The 21,645-nt window shown below is 37.5% G+C and overlaps 1 long non-coding RNA gene across 1 annotated transcript in view; it reads left to right on the forward strand.

The window, feature by feature from the left end:
* Positions 1-21,424, forward strand: part of LOC145674623 (uncharacterized) — a 183,842-nt gene extending 162,418 nt beyond the window's left edge. The window contains exon 3 of the long non-coding RNA XR_014129000.1: positions 18,620-21,424. This is a non-coding gene — a long non-coding RNA (uncharacterized LOC145674623). The remainder of the gene's footprint in view (positions 1-18,619) is intronic.
* The last annotated feature ends 221 nt before the right edge of the window (positions 21,425-21,645 follow it).

The raw sequence follows: 21,645 nt of genomic DNA on the forward strand, positions 1-21,645 counted from the left end.
GTATGACGAGGGTCATGAACTTACCTTGAAAACGTATAACATTATTTCCTGGCTATTGACATATATGATATACGAAGGTACTCATTAGGGCCGCGGTGGCTCAGTGGTAGAGCGTTCATCTCTGGTGCTTGGGTCCTAGGTTCGATCCTAGCTCCCGTCAAGTGAACTTTGTGATGGACAAACACCGTGTGCGTGGGTTTTCTCGGGATTTTCCTGTTTCCTCCCACTTTCTTCATTCCATCATTTCACTCGTTTCTCATAATCACCGTATCCTTTAGCCTAGCCGGCATAAGCGTGCGACGTAAACCTTAAGATTTCATTTCATTTCTAAGTTTCTTAACAGTAGCTCACCCCTTATCTATGCGCAAAACACTTCAGACTGCTGTGCTTCCGACAAACCGTTCTCCAGTAGTTCCGGAAGTTGCCATTAGAGAGCAACAGACACTTGCCTATCCAACAGGGACATATAATTCCGCTTTCAGCGATAACAGGGTATTCTATATCATACTCAACATGCAAAAATGTGTGCCTCAAAGTTACCCTTACAGTCCCAAAGTAACCCATTTTACATCAGTGAAATGTTAAAGCCTCGAAAGTATAAAATTCCAATACAAAATCTGAATAGGAGCACACTCAAAGCACGAGATTTTTTAACAATATTCGTGCATTATTATCACGGACAATTTTCACAAAACTCAGTATGTTCTCCATAGCACACCAAAAAGTATTACTGGCGCGTCCAAACCGTCCTTACGCGGCTTCAAAGGAAGCATTTCAATAAGTCCGTCCAGTTAAGGGTGATTTTCAGAAAGAAAATGATGCAATTTTCACCTCCTTGGTCCCTGATTCTTGAGTGTAGTCTAGGCAAAAAGACATTGCGAATGTACTTTTTGATTTTTGAGCTCTGTTATAATTAGCTTTTCCGTTATTTTTCTTTTAATTTTTTTGTTGCTCTTTATTATTATTATTATTATTATTATTATTATTATTATTATTATTATTATTATTATTATTATTATGTTGATAGTTGGTCGTTACGTAAAAGCGTGTCGAGATCTTGGGATACAAATTAAATAATTCTTCCCGCAAAAGTTGCTGCACAGGAAATTTCGGATCCCAAACAGCCCAGCATCGACACGTCCAGACAGTCGAATAAAAGAATAACACAAACTTAAACAAAGTCAAGGATTTGTTTGCAATGTACATAATTATGTCCATAAAAAAAATAAATCAGAAACAGCTAAACTTGCGAATTTACACAATGGTGCGAAAAATTATACAGAGAGGGACAGTTATGGAAAAAAAAGAGAAAAAGAAACAGAAACGTGAAATTTAATAAAGTGGACGATTTGTCGTGTGATTTAATTAGGAGAGAGATTTACCAATTTTTTGCCAGCTGTGGGTAAACTGTTGAGACATTTGAAAACAGTATCTACCTTTCCCTATGAGGAAACAACGCTCCAAGTGTACTTTTTTTTTCGCTGCCTTTAAAAGAGGAATTTGGTAATGAATCGGCTAGGAATGTTGCTTGGCGGCACCGATACCTTCAAAGACTAAATTAACTTCGGTCAGGAGGCTATGCTATTGCTTTCCTGGATGAGACATGGTAGGACACCCATGACGTCGTATGAAAGGGCTGGGATGACGGCAAATGTAATTGTATTTTGAAATTTCCATCAGCACGAGGGATACGCACCATGGTGCTCCATGCAGGAACTAGAGAGAGTGGGTCCAAATTGTCTTTATCTATTGGCTAAAACCACTGGTGATTGCAAAGCTGATAACATGATGAAATGACCTCACAAGTGTACGAAAATTGTTTATTAAGAAATCTAAATAACAAATGTGGTATTGTCATGGATAACGTGAGCTATCATTCGCGTCTACTGGTAAAAACTCCATCAATGAAGAGCAAATTACAAATCCCGATACTGAAACAAAAAATCCCGGTACTGAAATCTGTCCTCATAAAAGCTGTACTGTTAGAAGCAATAAAATCGGAATATATATATATATATATATATATATATATATATATATATATATATATATATATATATATATATATAATAGTGGATGTAGAGACCTGCTTGGGCCGGGCTTGGGCGGGCCGACACTGATTTCTCTTCAGGTTGGGCCGTGCTGGGGCCGATTAATTGCAATTCTTTAATAATTATTGACTTTCGTTAAACGACAATTGGAATAAAGCCAAACGTTGAACAAGTGTGCCCGTGAAAAATGTTACAAAGAATGCAATAGCTATTTACAGTTTGTGTTGCTTAGCGGCTCCACTTTCACTATAGAGGATTGCAGGCATTGCGCGGTAAATTGAGCTCTGAACCTTGACCTTCACTGAACCCAAAATATGACAAGAAGGGGTGGGAAAGTTTTGCCTGTTGCTAAACAATGTTGCCATCTTTACTTTGTGCTAAAAATCAACTAAGTTAGATTTTTGTTACATGAAATGGAGTTTTTGTTCTCTCGATGACAGGCAAAGTTAAGCGTCAGGTTGTGAACCAGAGTAGAACTTTTAAATTAGGTGCCAGTGTTCTTTGAAAATAATTATTATAATGTCTCTACGTTTCGATTTGCATATGAAGTCATGAAAAAAAAATCAGTCATTAGTTTCATGATGTGCGCTTATTTTACTCTTAAATATAGCACATTGTTAATATCGTATAATTTCCATAATAATAACGTTTGTGCGAAGCAAACATGTTAAGTTGCGCCCCCCCCCCCCCCCGCTTCCCCTTTCGGTACAGGCACTAGTGTTGCAAAAGCGGAATGAGAGAAAAATTGAGAATTTTTCATTACCTCCCCAAGAAGTCCGTCCTTGATCCACCCCTATCTATACTACTATATTGGATTGCTTTAACCCTTTTCCGACTGTCGGGATTTTAAGTCCCATTTTCTTTACTCATACATTATTTGTCTTGTGTGCGTTGAATGGTGTTGTTGACTGACGGAACTTGTTGGTACTGAGCGGAGAAAATACAAAGAAGGAATAACAGATGATAGAGACTCTTCGAGACATTGCAAATGGAGACAAATGTTTAATGTCTGACATATCTTTAGAAGCTCTTGAAGATGTGTTTATAGTAATCGTGGTAAGCACGTTGTCTTCTGTTTGGAGCTAATTTTGTTGTCCTGCAGGAAAGATAAGGCCTTAGTAATTTTTATGTAGTTTTAGAGTTATCAAAAAATAAAAAAAATATTTGGGTTTTCTGATGTAACTTTGGTTATGAATTTACTTTTATGTACTTCTAAGTCCCGTCAGGTGGTTAGAGCATGTAGATATAGCAGGGAACATATCCTGTGGAAAGATGTTAGAAAAGTCGTCGATTTCTTTTTCCTGAATAATGTTGAAGTGGGTTTCAACAGAAGATATACCCACCTATTCCATCTTGCCCGTCCTAGGTTGGCTATTATACAGAGGTCTCTTTTTTTATAGAATACCAAACTGTTATAATCAAGTAACAACTGATGTGGACATTTTTTCGAGATACCCAGTGTTTGAAAGAGCAATTAAACCAGTTTTGACGGAATAGTTTTATGTGGTTGTTATTGTTGTCTTTTTTTTTTTCTTTCTTTTGTTAGCATGTCCCTGTGTAAAATGGCAAAGTTATTCTGTATCTGGGAATTTGTTGAATAAATAAATAAATAGAAGCATTTTTCCTTCCGATGTTGAAGAGGGCTTGAGTAATGAATCTGAAGATTGATATAATGAAAGTGGGGACATGGGTGCCAACAAACCATTTTGCGGGAACTTCACATGCAGACGTAGATGACAAGGAACCAACAATGGGACCTTCGCAACACACTCATGGTCACACTCAAAGTGCACAATGTCGTACGTTTTTCTTTGCTCAAATGAAAAACAAACTTTTGTTAGTATCATCCCGATTAGAGTGCTTAGATGCTTTAGAATTGCAATCTTAGTGTAAAGAATTCTATTGCAATCTTTAGCATAATAGCTATATAGAAACCATGAACCAATGAGCAAGTTATAACTAAACATATCCCTCAGAATGTAAGTTAATCAACACTCTTTCTTCCAACCGCGATAGTTTTATATTTATTCTACACATATTTTATTGTTATTTTTTGACGTTTTCATTGTTGAATGACGTCACCAATATGTATGCAATTAAGAAGTGGTCGAAAAAGTGTAAAACGCTTTTTCAGGCCAGCCATCCTGAATTAGCTTTTCCTCATTCACACCAGGCAAATGCCGGGATGGTACCAAACATAGGTCCATCGCTTCGTTCCTTCCCCAATCCTTTCTTTCTTCCCTTTCCTCAGATAGTGTACTCGTCGAGGGACATCATTCCTCAAAACGTGAAGGGCTAAATGGCCTTAGATGCCGAAAGCCCAGAAATCTAAATCCTAAATCAGTAAGAAAATGAAAACAATTCTGTAGCATTTGCATTAACCTATAGGAATATTTTTATTTACAAAATAAATATGGAAGTGCCACCAACCTTTTTATTTTTTTACCTCAGCAACCTCTCCAAATACATATCTATCTATCTATCTATATGCATATATGTCAAAGCCTAACCGCCTGACGGGACTTCCGAGTCTCATTTCTCCTGAGCATTGCTGAGCAACAATAGAAGCAAAATTTATTTTTATGTAGTATAATACATCGTTAAATTATTTTATTCCTATATCAAATTATAATAATAGAAATATAATTCAGTCGGAAAAGGGTTAACGATTATTATTATCATTATTATTGATTCATATTAACATAATCTATCCATTGTTAATACAAGTTTAGTGACGGCAACAACACATCAGCTCAACACCATACACGTGCAATTTATGGCTTGTGTAGAGTATTATTTAGGAACGCGGTTAGCGTAAATTCTCTGCTTGAGTACAAACGAAGCCGGCTGAGGACAATTGAATGCGGCAAGTACAATTAATGGCTAACTCTCATCTACTCAAAGGATATATAACGATTCCCGTGTACTGGACGAAAAAAATACATGACAAGATTAATTTTGCATTAATTGGCCAAATATATTGAAGAACTATATCACTAACCCAATGTTTTTTTTGTAGAAAATATAATTTGATTCACAGTTAATAAAAGGAGTGTAGATCCATGTACAGCCGAGTTTTATGCTACACTTCTCTGCCTGAAGCTTAACTTAAAATTCAAAGAAGTTCGAAGGGTGAGTTTGAGTTTTGCGTCCTTGTTATGAAGATTATGAAGGACGGAACTTGTTATTAAAATGAGCTCCGAAGCACGACTGGGGCTTGAATCTGGTACAGTTCGTTGGTCGTTCCCGACCACATCACCTTTCTTCCAACATAGAGCTGAATTCTAGGACTACGCCACCAGCCGGGGCTTGAAAAACGAAAACTGTACAACTGGACTAAAAATGAAACCCGGGTCTCCTATTTCCTATGCAGGTACATTAACCACTACGCTACCCAGTACGCTTCATGATCAGCCACACGTTTAACACTACTGACGTCGGTCTCAACCAATGATGAAATTTTCGATCGTTGAAATGTATCTAGGAACAAATTTTACGATTGGCAAGTTGCCACATTGGAACCCCGGGTGTCTCTTTCGACATGGTCACACGAAAATCATTGTAGACTCCAAGCACATTCTTGGCCCCAGTTGGCATTTAGCACATTTATGCTGGATATATGGTGCTACCTTGGTATCCAATTTCAAGGAAATCAAATGGGCACTTTCTGAAATATCACTGATCCAAAATTATCCCGGGATTTCCCGGAAAATATTTGATTTTCAAATAAATGTTCCTGACATATCTTGTAGACTATTCTTTCCTCTTGAAAATGGTATATTATTTTTCTCTCTAGCTCAATATTTACGGAAGATATGACCAATTGAAGCTAACAAGGTTCTACGAAAACCATCAAATTGGTTCATTTTGTTTACCACCCTGTACTCTGAAACTATAGGGGGTATAGGACTACAATTTGGTGCATTATCATCTCTCATAGGGGCCTATCTGTACACCAATTTTCATCAAATTCTAAGAAGAGTTTTTTTTCCCCCTGAAAATTTGGTTGATTTCACATGGAATGACTGTGCGTTGTGACGTTGTGGGTACCCAGTAAAGTGTAAAATGAATCAAAAAAGATTGAAAACAGCTACATTAATCGCTAGATGACATCGAACTGAACGAAATGACATCGAAATGTAATTTCTCGAAGAGTATGTCGTTCACTGCCAAAAACAACTGATTTTCCTCAAGCGGAATATTTAAACATTGTATATAGGTTGGCAAGAAATAACCCGTACAAAGTTTGGTGTATCCTGCCAAGAATGTAGTGTTCTGTAGCCAAATAAGTGTTGTTTTGTTGGATTCTTGTGTACCTGTACATGCTTTTTTCGGCTTCCATACGTGGAATTTCTTTTCTTTTCTTTTGTTGTTGTTGTTGTTTCAGAACGGCAACCCAGGGAAATGTTGGGAACTATTTCGTCAAGGAATGCATCAATGTGAAATTGTTCGTTTGCTTGTTGATCCAAAAACGACAGTCTCGGGCGCAGTTCGCGATTCCAGGAGCTCGGCCATGAAGGCGACCATTCCGGAAGAGGAAGAAAGCGCATCGTCAGCACGTCCAAGAACCGTAAGATCATAAAAGAGCGAGTGAAACGAAATCCGAGGGTCTCCGAAGAAAATCCACTCGTGGGACCGGGATCAACCGCTAATCGGTGCGGAAAATGGCAAAAAGGGAGCTCAACCTCAAGGCGTACAAGATCCAAAAAGTTCAACTGCTCATGGACAAAAACAAAGGCGTGCGACTCGAACGATGCCGCCTTCTCAATCGCCGGGCCACAAATCAGCGATAGGAGCGCATTCTCTTCACCGTGAAGCAGGTACACAATCACCAAAACGAGAGGAACTGGTCCGCAGAGGCTCGGGGAACCTCAACCATTGTCAAACAAAGCCAAAATCCGAGGCCGGCATGGTCTGGGACGGAATTTTCGCAATCGGAAAGACCCTTGTGGTGCTCCTGGATCAAGGGGTCAAAATCAACCAAGAGGTGTACCGTCACGACGTTTTCGACGGTTTCGTATGCGGCACTTCGGCGACACGGAATCTACTTTCCAGCAAAACTCCATGGCGGTCCATAGGGTGAAACGGACGGAAGACGGATGCAGAAACAATTTTCCGGACTTCATCTCGTCTTGGAAATGGCCGTCATACTCGCCGGATCTCAAACCATGGACTACGATATATGGTCGCTTTTGGAGGCAAGGCCACGCACTACACGCCACAAAAGTTTGGAGTCGCTGCAGCAATCCCTCCGTTGTGAGTGGAACTGATTGTCGCCCGAGGACCTGCGGCCCATCGCCGAACGTTTGAAAGCATGTTTGGACCTCTGTATCGCTGCCAAGAGCGGTAACTTCGAAACCAGCTGAACATGCTGTTCCTAAATACACATGCTCTTGATATTATTCGCTGTTTTGCTAAATTCTTCCAGTTTAATAAATATATGGTAACAAACATTCGTACGGGTTATTTCTTATTCCCCTGTATGTTAAAAAAAAAAAAAAAAAAAAACTCTTAACTAGCATCTTGTGAAATCCCTAAGTTTTCTAGGTCAGTCAAACCTTTAAGAAAATTGCAGTAAGCAAACTTCGCAATGCATAAGATATGCCATTCTGTTGATATACAAATACACTTATCAAGTTTATTCCATATTTCACAGATGTTACACGTGTTCACCTTCGGCGATACAGCATACAGATAATCCATTAAGTCCTACATACATGCCAGCATATCACAGTCTACCAGAGCCTTTGCAGTTGTGATACATTGTTAAGATCCTGGACATTGACAGAGAACGGAAGCATGGAACCAGGAAGGCTCAGTGGTAGAGCGCTTATCTGGTGCGTAGTATCCCTGGTTCGACCCCCGACCAAGTAAGTTTGTGGTGTCCATGGGTTATCTCCGGGTACTTCCGTTATCTCCAATTTTCCCATTCCATCAATTCTTCTATCATCACACTCACTTGTTTAATCATCGTCTCCCTTAGCCTAAGAGACATAATCGTAGGATGTTAAACAAGATTTCCTTTCACTTTCAGAGAAAGGAAGCACATGGACAGGACCCTTCACAAATCTCCATAAGAAAACACTTACAGCAGATTAAACCCGGAGATTGGAGTGACCACCGTATTAACGCGCCATCTTCTTCTGTGCGTCCCGTTAACCTTTGTCGTAAATTTCAAATAAGATGCACTAACGCATTTTCGTCGTAGTAAGCCGGACAGCAATCTCTCAACAAATAAGTGTCTCTATATGACTGTAGTAGCAGCTACTTTGTTCATTATCTTTTGTTCTTTATGGTTGCGAAACATGGTCGCTTACTCTGAAGGAAGAGCGTAAAATGAGTGTATTTGAGAACAAGATCCTGAGACAAATATTCGGATGCAAGAGAAACGGGAACAGGAAATGGCGGAAAGTTCATAATGAAGAACTGCATAATTTATACCATTTACCATTACCATTGTTACGGTCATCAAGTCTAGGAAGCTTAGGTAGGTAGGTCATATAGCCAGAATGAAAGACAGTAAAAACGCTTTCAAATTTTGACTGGAAATCCAATCGGAAAGTTCCATTAGGAAGACCTAGGCGTAGATGGGAGGACAGATGAATCTCGCAGAAATAATAATACAAAGTAGAAACTGGATCCAGTTAGCCAAGGATAAAAGCCAATGAAGAGCTTTCACGAACGCGACATTCAACCTCAGGGTTCCATAGGAAATAGAGTTGGTAGGTTAGTTACTTTAGCAGCTACTTTCTCAAGCAACTCAGTGCAGTCGCGGTTGCTCTTGAAAATAATATGATAAACTAATGAAACTGTGAATTGTAGGAGCTTGCGATTCTTTTCATTGTTTTAAATCTTTTCATTCTTACTCTTCACCAATTTGAATCTAAACTATAACAAGTGATTTTTAATCCTAAATATCGTATTTAGAAATAAATAAAAAAATAAACATACATTTTTTAACTCGAGACGGGTTAATTTACTCCTACACAATTTACTGGTTTGTGCCCTAAGCAGTAAGGATTGTGTGGGAATCCTAAATAGCATATGTACTGCACTACATCAAAACGGAATAATATTTACGAGTTATCGTGAAATGTTTTCCAAAACGGGTAACAAAGGGAGAATAATAGGAAGAAGTATTATTCTCGGTTGATTATAAACGCAACTAGTAGTGAAAAAATTAGAATGCAACAAAAATTAAATATGCGATTTATTCCTTCAAATACATATATATCGGCCACTTGGGTTCCACACTGGTAAGGCACTCTATGTTAAATGAAAAACCAGTGTTTCCAGTTCAGCAGGCTGTTCGAACGAAACATAAGGACACGCAACCCAGAAAACCGCATAAAGATTTTAGGGTTAGGTGGTAGAGCAGCTATGGCTGAACCTCGCCGCTTCAATAAAGACATTTTCATTTCATTTAATTTCATTTTCCGACAATGCTGTATTCTCGGTATGGTGAGCGACCAAGGAAACAGCCTACTAAACTGGCAACATTGCTTTTTCATCTAACAGAGTGCTCTATAAAGCGCTAAAGACTCAAACGGTTAATGCGATTGGAAACATTTCTCCATTTTAGATTGAAAACGACCAACTTCCAACAACTTTTCTTTCTTTCCATTTCTTTGTACACGTATCTTTAGTCATAACAGAGTTGGCTTACAGACCCAGACTTTTGATATACCTGGTATATATGTAAATATATAAGCATCACCATCCATTAAGTTCTCCGTCTGGTCTAGTGTTGTAAAATTTCCGGAAAGTTTGAACCTGCTGGTAAAAAAACGTTTTTTTCCGGTTTCTTTCCGGAAAAATTGGGAAAATAACAAAAATCTTTGTATTAGGTTAGTTCTACTAGTAATGGAACAGTTTTTTTTTTTCAAACGCGTGAAAGATATAAGTTGAGAAATATGAATATTGTGAATATTTTAAAAAAAAGAAGCATTCGAAAATAAAACTGTTGTAATTATTCTTGAAAATTAATAATCTACACTCATTTTCTTTATGTGCCTTTTCGTCGTTTACTCCTGGTTGTGCATTAATTACAGAACGTTTACAATTGCATACACATCTACTATCACGAAGCGTTTATATTGCAACAAATAGGGCTCTAGAATGAAACGTAGTTCTTAATGTCTTCTTTGATCTGGTGAAATTTTGTTAATTTTAACCAAATTACTTCTCAAAAAAAAGAGCAGTAGGCAAATTTCACTAACACTCATGCACTAAGACACAACGGTGCCGACTTCCCAAAATTTCTGTGGTGCATATCAATGGCGGGACGTGTTAGCCTACATTTTTTAGGGAAGTCTCGATATATGATAGATTTGTTTTTGGTTAAAATCTTTTATGAACACTGAAATAAAGGGCTATGCTGTGATAAAGCAAACTATACCGGTACCATAAGGATAAGTTGGGCTGCTCTACCTAGCTCAGTCGGTAACATGGCTGACTTAAACGCAAGAGAAACGGGTTCAAACCCGGGTCCAAACTAAAAATCTTGTGAGTGCGCCTTACCCATAAGATTACTTGTGTGGGTGTCGGCGCCCCGGAGCACCCACGTAGTCGGCGCGCATGCTATGACATATAATTACTATTATTTAATATTGAAATACAGACTTTAATATAAACTTTATATACAAAATTTTGTATGTAAACAAACACGTGTTTTCTAGTGCGACAAATTATCTATATGTATAAAAATGAAAGTGACTATATTTGTAACATAGCAACTCTTGAACCACCAGACTGATCTCGATAAAAATTTACAACATATTTTGTAGATAAGGTTCGGGCCTGAGATGGATTTTACCATTTCACTTTGAAGGTGCAACTTGGAGGAAGGAAGTGCGGATATATATTGAAAATTACCGATCCTAGTGTCGAACCCATAGTTTTCTGGGTTGCTAAGGTGAACAGTGACATTTCCGATGAAGCTTAAATTCAAATTCAGCATTGTAACTTGACGGAAGGGTACGGGAGATGTATAAAATGATCGAAAATGACCAATATTAATGTCGAGTTCATAGTTTTCGGGGTTGCTGAGATGAACAGTAACACTTTCCATGCTGTTTAAATAAAAATTCAGGCCCGCAACTTACGGGAGGTGCAAGGGTATATATAATGATAGCCGATATCAGTGTCGAATCCATAGGTTTTCGGGGTCGCTGAGGTGAACAGTGACATTTTCGATGCCGTTTAAATCCAAATGTATTCCTTCAAATTGGGGGAAGGGGGAGATATATAAAAATGATTAAAAATGATCGATGTTAGTGTGAATCCATAGTTCTCAGGGCCGCTGAGATGAACAGTGACATTTCCGATGCAGTTTAAATCCAAATTCAACGCCGAAATTTTCAGGTGGGGGAAGGTAGTGATATATTAAAAATGATCGAAAATGGCTGATAGACTTATTATTGTCGAATCCATAGTTTTCGCGGTCGATGAGATGAACAGTGACACTTCTAATGCCATTTAAATCCAAATTCAGTACCGTGAAATGGGGGCAGGGGAGATATATATATATACAAATGATCGAAAATGATCGATAATATACGTATACCACATTGACTTGATCCCTAGTTTTCCGTCGCAAGCGCTGCTGTCGGCTGAAGGAACTCCACTCACATTCTCTCGCTTAGCAACAGCTGAACGCTTATTGGCTCAACACGAGCGTGAGAGTTTTAGTTCGCATTTTTGCCACGGCTCAAGACATTTTGGCAGCACAATAGTGTTGAATCCATAGTTTTGGGAGTTGCTGTGATGAACAGTAACACTTCCGATGCCGTTTAAATCAAAATTCATCATCGTAACTTGGGGCGGGGGAGAGGGGAGAAATATATATAAAAGTGATCGAAAATGACCGATATTAGTGTCGAACCCATGGTTTATGGGTCGTGAGATGAACAATAACAATTCCAATGCTGTTTAAATCCAAATTCAGCGCCGCAGCTTTGGGGAAGAAGGGGTGGATATATAAAAATGATCGAAAGTGGCCGATATTAATGTCGAAACCATAGTTTTCGGGGTGGCTAAGATGAACAGTGACACTTCCGATGCCGTTTAAATCCAAATTCAGTCCCTATTGTAAAGGGGGAGCGTGGCATGTAAAAGTAATTGAAAATGACTAATACTTGTGTCGAATTCATAGCTTTTGGGGTCCCTAAGTTTATTGGTGACAGTTTTATTGTCCTTTATACCCAAAATGAAACGTATTCTCTCTGTGCGAAGAACGGGTATTCTGCTAGTCTTTAATAATAACGAACGGAAGTTTCACATGTTAAATTCTTTAATATATTTGTCGCTGCTCAAATTTTCAGAGTTCTGCGGTGTATGTGTGCATATGTAAATAAAATTATCTCTCGTTTAGAGTTGTTCGAAAAATATACAAATAATAAAGAAGGATTTTTATCAGGAATCAGACAACTAAAAAGAAAAATTAAAAACTGCTGCTTTAAGTATTTTTCCAGCTAGCGAAATACGCTGTATATATGCTGCAGACACATTGCAGCAAATAAGATTAGCATCAGGTGAAGAAATAGTTTTTAAATTATATTTTCCGGGTTTTGCCAATATTTCCGAACAAAAGAATTTTTCTAATGGATTCAAAATTTCCAGAAATTTTACACAGCACAAGGAAGATACGTATCTGCATAAAAATATATATTTGATTTTAACATTTTGCTACTAACAAAAATTATTCTGGCCCTGTTTTTTAACACTTCCCTGTCATAAAACGGTAACTTTATAAGATTACTTAAGATAATTTAAATGCGCCTATGTCAATTAATCTAACTAGGGTTATATTTTAGGATCTTTTGTAGCCATAACTCCATTCTATCACTGTGCTAAATTTAAAGGAGATGTACAAATATATTTCTTGCCACAAAATTTCCCTATTCTAATACAAGAAACATAACTACTCAATTATCTTAACTGTAAACTAGTAAATATAAAATAATTTTCATTATAAAAGCATAATGTAGTAAAATATTCGGAAATTTCAAAATTTCCTAATTTTTCCGTTTTTTTCCAAGCTCGGGAAAAAACGGTAAAAACTGTTTTTTTTACCCAAAATTTCCGGTTTTTTCTCAGGCCTTTACAACACTAGTCTGGTCTAGTGGATTGTGCGCGCCTTTGAAGCACGTGGTCTGGAGTTCGATTCCTGGTGGTAGAGCATTCAAATTTGAACGCTGCACTCATGCGCTACTATTATGTGGTTCCAGTAGCTTTGCCCTGCCCTGAACCGGAATAAAGAGAAATTTTGCTGGTAGTGATAGCTCTAGCATAGGTTGTTGTGAGTTTTCCACACGAATATTTTATTTACTTCATAAAACACGTTATAGCTATAACGACTGTCTCATCATAAAGTTAACCTGCACCGAGCAATACAACGTCACCCATAAGATATGACCGTTAAAGGTAATAAGACTCGACTAGAACAAAAGGTAGAGTACAGGTATGTAATGAATTTTTATTCGAATCTCTATTGTAAATCTGCACCATAGTAGAGAATTACTTTTTTGTGCACCTAGCACAGCTTTGGAGGCAAGTTTTTTTTTTTTTTTTTTTTTTTTTTTTTTTTTTTTTTTTTGCATAAAATGTTTTTACAGCTATAACGCTTATGCACTCCTAATGTTACTGTGTACGCAAGGAAAGGTGGCTTCTGACAGTTGCGTAGAGCACGTGAAGTATTGAAGGCGCTGTTGCCAGAGGTTCCCCAACAGAGACAGCAGCTCTGGCCATAAACTTAAGACGTTTAGCAAGTCGTCTCAATTACCGGCGGTCAGTGATCTTCGTTGCTTAGAAATGGCGTGAAAGAATACTGCTGTGATTGGCGAACAATCCTCCCTCTCGTTTTGTTTACAACATGTGCAGCTATCTGTCAGAGGCCACCTTTCAGTGACTCGATAGTAACTTGCACTCAAGAATGCAATGTTACCTATAGAATACAATGTTTGAAGCTAGTGGAGTCGATTATGTCAAAAGCCAGGATATATATTAATACATGTTTAATGGTACCGTCTCAAATCTATTGACTCTCTAGAGTTTAAGAAATACATAATTATTAAATTAAAAAATAACATACTTAATAAATAAATAAATAAAAACTTCTCTGTCGCTGGACAATCTTGCCCTCCCGAAAAAATGGTAAAATGACGCTACTGATTTGGGCCGTATAAATATTCGAACACACCAAACTAGTTTCGTGCTAATGAGAACAGAGGTAATTAATATATTACTTAATTATCTTTCTTATAGGGCAAATATCAATTGCAATTGGCGTTTAGCATCCCTTTCAGAAGCGAGAATATATGAGACGGTTCTACAGCTTAACGTAGGATTCGATCTACATGAGCTCCCGACAGGAACATTTACTACAGGAACGAGACATCACATTTCAGTCATACCCACATTGCATGGAAGCTATATCAGCCAGAAAGTTCGAATTATAAGCCACTGACAACTTTCGCCAATGGATACGAAAATGGTATTCGGACAAATTCCCCCCAAAAGACACCAGGTAGGACATAATCCCCCCGTGAAAAGATGCGACTAGGACAATATCTTCCCGGACAAAATCCCCCCCCCCCCCTCGGAAATGTAACTTTTAATGAAGCTTCTGTCACTTCCTCAAGGGACAGATCTGTCATCAACATTTTAGAACCAATAGCATTTTAATATTTTTATGAAATGAAATCTTTGAGTTTTACGTCCCACGGTTATGCCGGTTAGGCTAAAGGAGACCCTGATGATGAGAAATGAATGAAATGATGGAATGAAGAAAGTGGAAGGAAACGAGAGAACCCCGAGGAAATACACGCACACGGTGTTTGTCCATCACAAAGTTCACTTGGTGGGGCTGGGATCTAACCCTGGACCCCAAGCACCAGAGATGAACGCTCTACCACTGAGCCACCGCGGTCCTTTTAATATTTTTAGTCAGTATAGTCAACTTTTAATGAAGCGCATTTGAGGCACAGTGAACTTTTAATGAGGTGCAGGTGAGGCACAGTGAACTTTTAATGAGGTGCAGGTGAGGCACAGTGAACTTTTAATGAGGTGCAGGTGAGGCACAGTGAGATTTAATGAGGTGCAGGTGAGGCACAGAGAACTTTTAATGAGGTGCAGGTGAGGCAAAGTGAGCTTTTAATGAGATGCAGGTGAGGCAAAGTGAACTTTTAATGAGGTGCAGGTGAGGCACAGTGAACTTTTAATGAGGTGCAGGTGAGGCACAGTGAACTTTTAATGAAGCGCATGTGAGGCACAGAGAACTTTTAATGAGGTGCAGGTGAGGCAAAGTGAACTTTTAATGAAGCGCATGTGAGGCACAGTGAACTTTTAATGAGGTGCAGGTGAGGCAAAGTGAGCTTTTAATGAGATGCAGGTGAGGCACTATTAGCAAACTTGCAAGAGAGAAGAAAGAAAGAACCGCAAGATTAGTCTTATCTAGCTAATTACAAATTTACTTTTCTCTGAAATATCCAATGGTAAAAATCTTGCTTGTTAATCGAATCACTTAAATGAATGATCCACTAATTTTCTTTTTAATAATAATAATAATAATAATCTCTACACTCTAGCCTGCCAGAATTTTGCTTACGACGTAAGAGAGCCGCTTCTAGCCCGGATAGTTTCAACAGAATACCCTCTTTGCTTTTTATCTCTTAAGTATTACTGTCTTTTTTTGAATTTTAAAATTTTGAGTGGGAGTCAGCCTGGGATCTGAATTCAAAGCCTTTTTTTTTTTTTTTTTTAATTATACGTTATTTCATTAGGTGTCTTTCTGTTCTGCCTAATGACACTCAAGCACTTTGTAACATGTTTTTTTATGTAATCTTATCTTTAGGCAGAACAGGAATTCCTGTCCTGCCAAACTCTCTTTCTTCCTCATTTTTGGAAAAAGGGATATTTAGATTTAAGGGAACTTAATACTAATTATTTTCCCGACAATTGCAGTTGCTTTCTGGACCTCTTGATTTTCTTATATCATCTCAGCTTCTCTGAAGTGAAATTAGCAATCATAGATCACCATTATTTTTACTACGAGTATATCTACGCGATATATGTTGGCCATCTACAACTTTACCGAAGAGATCTTATCCTTCTTGTTGCGAGCGTGCAACTAACTGAACAGTAACATAGCTAAAGACATATAACTGCTCTTGCGAAAACGTGGATTAATTTTCTGTCATTACTTGGAAAATTCTGAAAGGTAGTAATAGAAACATTTGTATTTTTTTAAAAGTGACTTTTGATATTAAGGTAAATCAGTCAACATTTCCTCGTACAGAAGTTGAAATATTAAGAATAATAGTAACACAAATATAAGAATTGGAACAATAGGACATAACATATTAGGTTGCATATTATATAAGCAATTACGGATAACCATTCTTTTACGGTATGGTTAATTTTCCGATTTTTGTCCTTAGCCTGTTTCTTAATAGTTTTCCAATAACTATTTGTCAAGTTACACAAAGTTGAATATAACGTTCTTCTTCCTTCGTTAGTAACAAATTGAGTCATGCCCCCCATAAAAACAACTTGTTGGCTTTATCCCTGAATGAATATGTGTTGGTTTCCGCATACGTTATGTATTGTATATCACATTAGTAGTCTGGAGAGATATGTTGATTTTTTTTGCTTACACTTATTGATTCTATTACAATATACTCCAAATGGGTCTAGGACGTTGTTTTGGTGTAAGGGCGTTTGGCTGTAAGTGATGTTTTGGTGTATATATATATCCAGGATATGATCAAGAGAGGGGCTAAATCATAGTTTGCCCTTTATCCAGTGTATACCTGCCCTTGGATCCGCCCTTGTATATATATATATATATATATATATATATGAGAGCACTAATTAAGAAAAAGGGAGAATTAGTTAATATAGAAAATATAAAATAAATCTTAATTTTTAAAAGCACTTTAAATTTTGCAAGCTTATACGTAAATTCAATTGTCTATACTATATTACAGGCATTTAATCGAAGCTATTTTATAAATATGATTAGGTATTACTTCTTAAATGCCTTTCCACTAATAAAGTGCATGCAAATTTAGCTTCAAATTCAAAATTTACCTCCTTGTTGACAGAGTCATATATGACAAAAACCTTTATTATGCTATAGTTTTCTGCTTAATGGTCATAAAATGAAAGAAATAAGCCATGAGAAAAAAATCTTACCAAATATGAGTTGATAGACATTAATATAGGAACATTGAAAGAAAGCAAAGTCTAGATTTTTAATCTTACACTCATAGCAGACTATAGTTACTGCACCATAGTGTATGGCACATTAGGACTGTTTTTACTGCAAAACTTACGTTAAAAAGAACAATTTTGAGAGAAATTTTTCACGGGAGGTTTATGCTGAAGAAAGATCATATAGTAAGTAAATTTTTTGAGCATGATTGATTTTTCGTAATGAATTACAGTGTACATATTCTCATTTCAGAGAACTTAATTTAAAGGTTTCTGGAATGGTATTTGAAAATCAAGAGAAAATGGGTACTAATGAATTTCCCTCAAATTGAAATATCCCTTTTGCGAAAATTAGGCAGAACAGGAATTCCTGTTGTACCTAAAGATAAGATTAGATAAAAATTGTTTTACAAAGTGCTAGAGGGTCATTAGGCAGAAGAGGAAAGAACTGTTTCATTCTGTACTTAACTTATTTTTCTTTTAATTATAAACCACAAAATACCCATAAATACATAGTACGGGTCACAGAACACAATTAAGATATTCACAAACAAGATGGTATTCTTCCACTTGTTGACTTCTTTAAATGGTTCACAATTGACCTGGTTCTTTGACGACCTCGAATGGTTCACAATTGATTAAATAACATGCTGGTAAAATTGTCATATATAGTAACTTCATTATTGAAAGTCTTTCTTAGAAAAATGGTAATAATTCTTACTCAATATCAAGACACCCGGTAGAACATAATCGCCCCGTGAAAAAATGCACCTACGACAAAATTCCTACCGGAAAAGTAACTTTTAATGAAGTCTCCATTACTCCCTCAAGCCCTTCTGTTCAATATACTTAAAAAAAAAAAAAAAAAAAAAAAAAAAAACGCACACGATAATATTTGCTGAACTTGTATCCGGAAAAAAATGGAAAATCGTTTAGGAGCAATAACATCGGATAATGCGGTGACTAAGGTTTTAAAATCCATTGGGCATAACCGTCTGCCGGATGGTACGAAGATTATATTTATATGTTGTTTATTTGTACCTATGTAGACAGCGAATCTCTGGGAAAAAGCATCCCTTCTACAATTAGTGCCTATTCTTTTAACTGTATTTACACATTACCCATGAGTGTGATTTTATGGCGATTATTTCATTTCTGGTTGAGAAATTTGGGTATTCAATGGAGTGAAAACATAGGCTATACGTCCATATTGGCCACAGCAGAAGGGTATTACTCTTTTTTTTTTTTTTTTCATTTGGTATAATCATTTCATTGAATATATTAATCTGACTGAAGACAATTTATAATTTCTGTTTGCTTAACTAGAAGTAAAGATCTTTTTCTTTTCATCTCAGGTCTCCACGAAACAACACAGTATGAAGAAACGTGCCGGTTCGTCTCATGAAGCCCCTGCAGTAATATTTGGAGAAAGTCTAAAAGGGACATTGAAGAAGCCATGACATTGTTGCCTAAAGAGGAAAGTGTGAAACTGTTACTTAGGCGACAACGTTCTGTTAGGTACCTATATGGACCGGATTCCTTACACGAATTTGTAATTGACCAATAGTAGACCACGACGGGGACGGAAGTGCAGGATTTCTCATTTATGATAATGGTCTAGAAAGTGCGAACAAAATATTGATTTTTGCACAAGGTATGTTTCTGCAGCTATTGCAGGAACAAGACAGATGGTATATGGAAGGGATATTTGAAGTTGCTCCCAGAGATTTCCGTCAACTTCACACTATACATTTCAAGAATTATACAATTATTTTTCTTTAAAAAACATCTATCTTGCACCGAAGAGAGTGATAGGGAATATTGATATACCAGCTACGATAACTGTGAAAGAAATATTTGGAGATGCAACGGAAATACTAGGGTTCTTTTTCATTTGTGTCAATCAGCGAAGGTACCAGAGGCGTTTGAAAAGATTCTGTGAAAGCTATCAAGGGCGAGAAGTGTCTCTAGAAGATTTTCTTATAAGTGTCAGTCAAATTGCAAGAAATCGTTAAGAGACCTTAGCGAGGCAAAATTAAACTTAATGGACGACCCAATTATAATTAAGTAGTGACTGGTTATAGCATACTGAATATATGTGTGTTGATTTTTATATTATTTTATTAGTGTATCTTTGCTTTTTAAATTAGATGTATATTTTCACTTTTATTCACTATATTGTATACTTTTATTTGTTCCATCATTTTGTAAAACTGTATGACGGCACTACATATTAAAGCAGTTTGAAAAGTACGCTTGAATAGTCGTTTGACTTGCTGTGAATGCTAGGTCAGCATGTTTCAAGAATTTTTCGGTGTGCTAATCATTTTCTTCGGAGGCGAAAAAAGTATACGTAATAAGGAAAATATTTTTCTGGAATAATAGAGGAGATATGACGGTACTGGCTGTGAAGATGTCAACTTAAATTGCATGAGTACATTATTATTATTAATTAATTAATTAATTAATAGTTACCTTCCCAGGGGGAATTTGTCCTAAGCGCATTTTTTCACGGGGGGTTATGTCCTACCACGTGTCTTTTGGAAGGGGGGGGATTTCGTCCGGGAAATTTTGTCCTAGATTCTACGAAAACACATGCTCAATAATTCCGTGTTGCTTTTCATGCATCAGAGTTAGAAGTTTCTAAGTCTTTCCAATCTTTAGAATGCATTAGTTTACACTACCATCGCCAGTTAGTGTCGTTCCACTGCAGAAAGCAACCAATTTGTGCTACGCCGTTACTACTAGGTAGCTTTGCAAGTATTCTCGTCCAGCAGAGAGCGAAGTATGAGGGCCCGCCCAGGGGTACGTCCATGGAAGTAGTGTTAATGACTGCGTACAGATACCAACTAGTGATCTTAATGTAAACTTAACCCACAGCGGAAAGTTACTACGAAGTTTATATGACGGAAGATTCCTGTAGAACAGCAAGTAGTCGTTACATGGAGGCACCCGCATTCTATATCTATGCCAGCACAGTGAGGGTAAAACTGGAGAGTTGCTGACGTGATAAGTCTTTTCAAGAGGTAAAGTATTCTGCAAAATAAAAATGTACGCTGATAACGCTGTACATATTGGCTCCTGTGTTCGTTGGTGTTTGTTTGAACAATTTAGAACTTCTGCGTGATGTGGCTGCTATGACCGAATGCGAATATGGCTTGTATGACAAATCTCTCAGATAAGTGTGAATAAAGTGACCGTTAAAGTATCTGTTCAATAGCTTCTACGATCAATTTTGTGATGTAGCGTGTATTTCATGTGGCGTCTCTGACCTAGACTTGAATAAACACGGGATTAAACTAAATTTGAGCTTCTTGTCACTACAACCTTTAAGAGGATCAACAGACAAAATACGTTGAACTGCACAATTCATAGAAAGCTCACTAGCTTCCACCAGCATTATTTCTGCCTTTTAATAACATTTATGACGCTGGTTCAATACGAAAATTCTGTAGTTCCATCAGTAGTTGAACTATAAGGCACACGCGTTAACCATTCGAATATACCTTGCAGTATTAATTACTAAACTATACTGCAGCAATTAATTTAGTAAGTACAGGAAAGTTATTTTAACTAAGTAATACAGAGGATATTCTCCCCGCTAAGAAATATACATAAGGGTTCGCGAACAGCTATTGAGAATTACTGCCGATACAGAAATTTTAACGCAGAACATAGTTTGAAGTTCGAGAAATAGCTTACTTTAATTTCTGCATTAATTTCCTCGTCTTGGTGCTGTAATTGTCACAAATTATTTTTAAAACAGATGTCTCTAGTTCAATTCTTCACCTTCTGCATCTTTCCAGTGATGCGAGGCTATATTAGACGAGGATCTAAGGCTTAACGTGGGATCCGAACCACATGAGCTCTCGCCGGGAATCAAACCTGGTCTTCCGCGTCGAAGTCCCGTACGGTCACCACATAGGCACGGGGGAACCCTAGGAGCTACTTTTGAGTGGAACATTAGGTATATATTTGGTCTAGGAATTAATTCGTGCGGTTGGTACGCACACATTGAAGCTGTAGTACAAACACAAAATACATAAATACCTTAAGAAAAATATTGTCCATCGCTAGCCACCACTTTCGCCCATCTGTCAGGCAATGTACGGATTCCGTGGCGAAAGAAGTCCTCATCCTTGGAAGCGATCCAGTCAGAGACCCATGTTTCGATATCTTCTGAAGAAGTAAACCGCTGTCCAATCAAATCGTTGTTCATGCAATCGAACAAGTAGTAGTCCGAAGGAGCAACGTCTGGTGAATACGGCGGGTGGGGTAAAACTTCCCATCCGACATTTTCTAAATAGGTTTTGACCGGTTTTGCGACATGTGGGCGAGCGTTATCATGTTGAACAATAAGTTTATCATGTCTGTTCTCCCA

The sequence above is a fragment of the Thermobia domestica genome, chromosome 17 (assembly GCF_964235325.1).
Source record: "Thermobia domestica chromosome 17, izTheDome1.hap1.1, whole genome shotgun sequence".
NCBI classification, from domain to species: Eukaryota; Metazoa; Arthropoda; class Insecta; order Zygentoma; family Lepismatidae; genus Thermobia; species Thermobia domestica.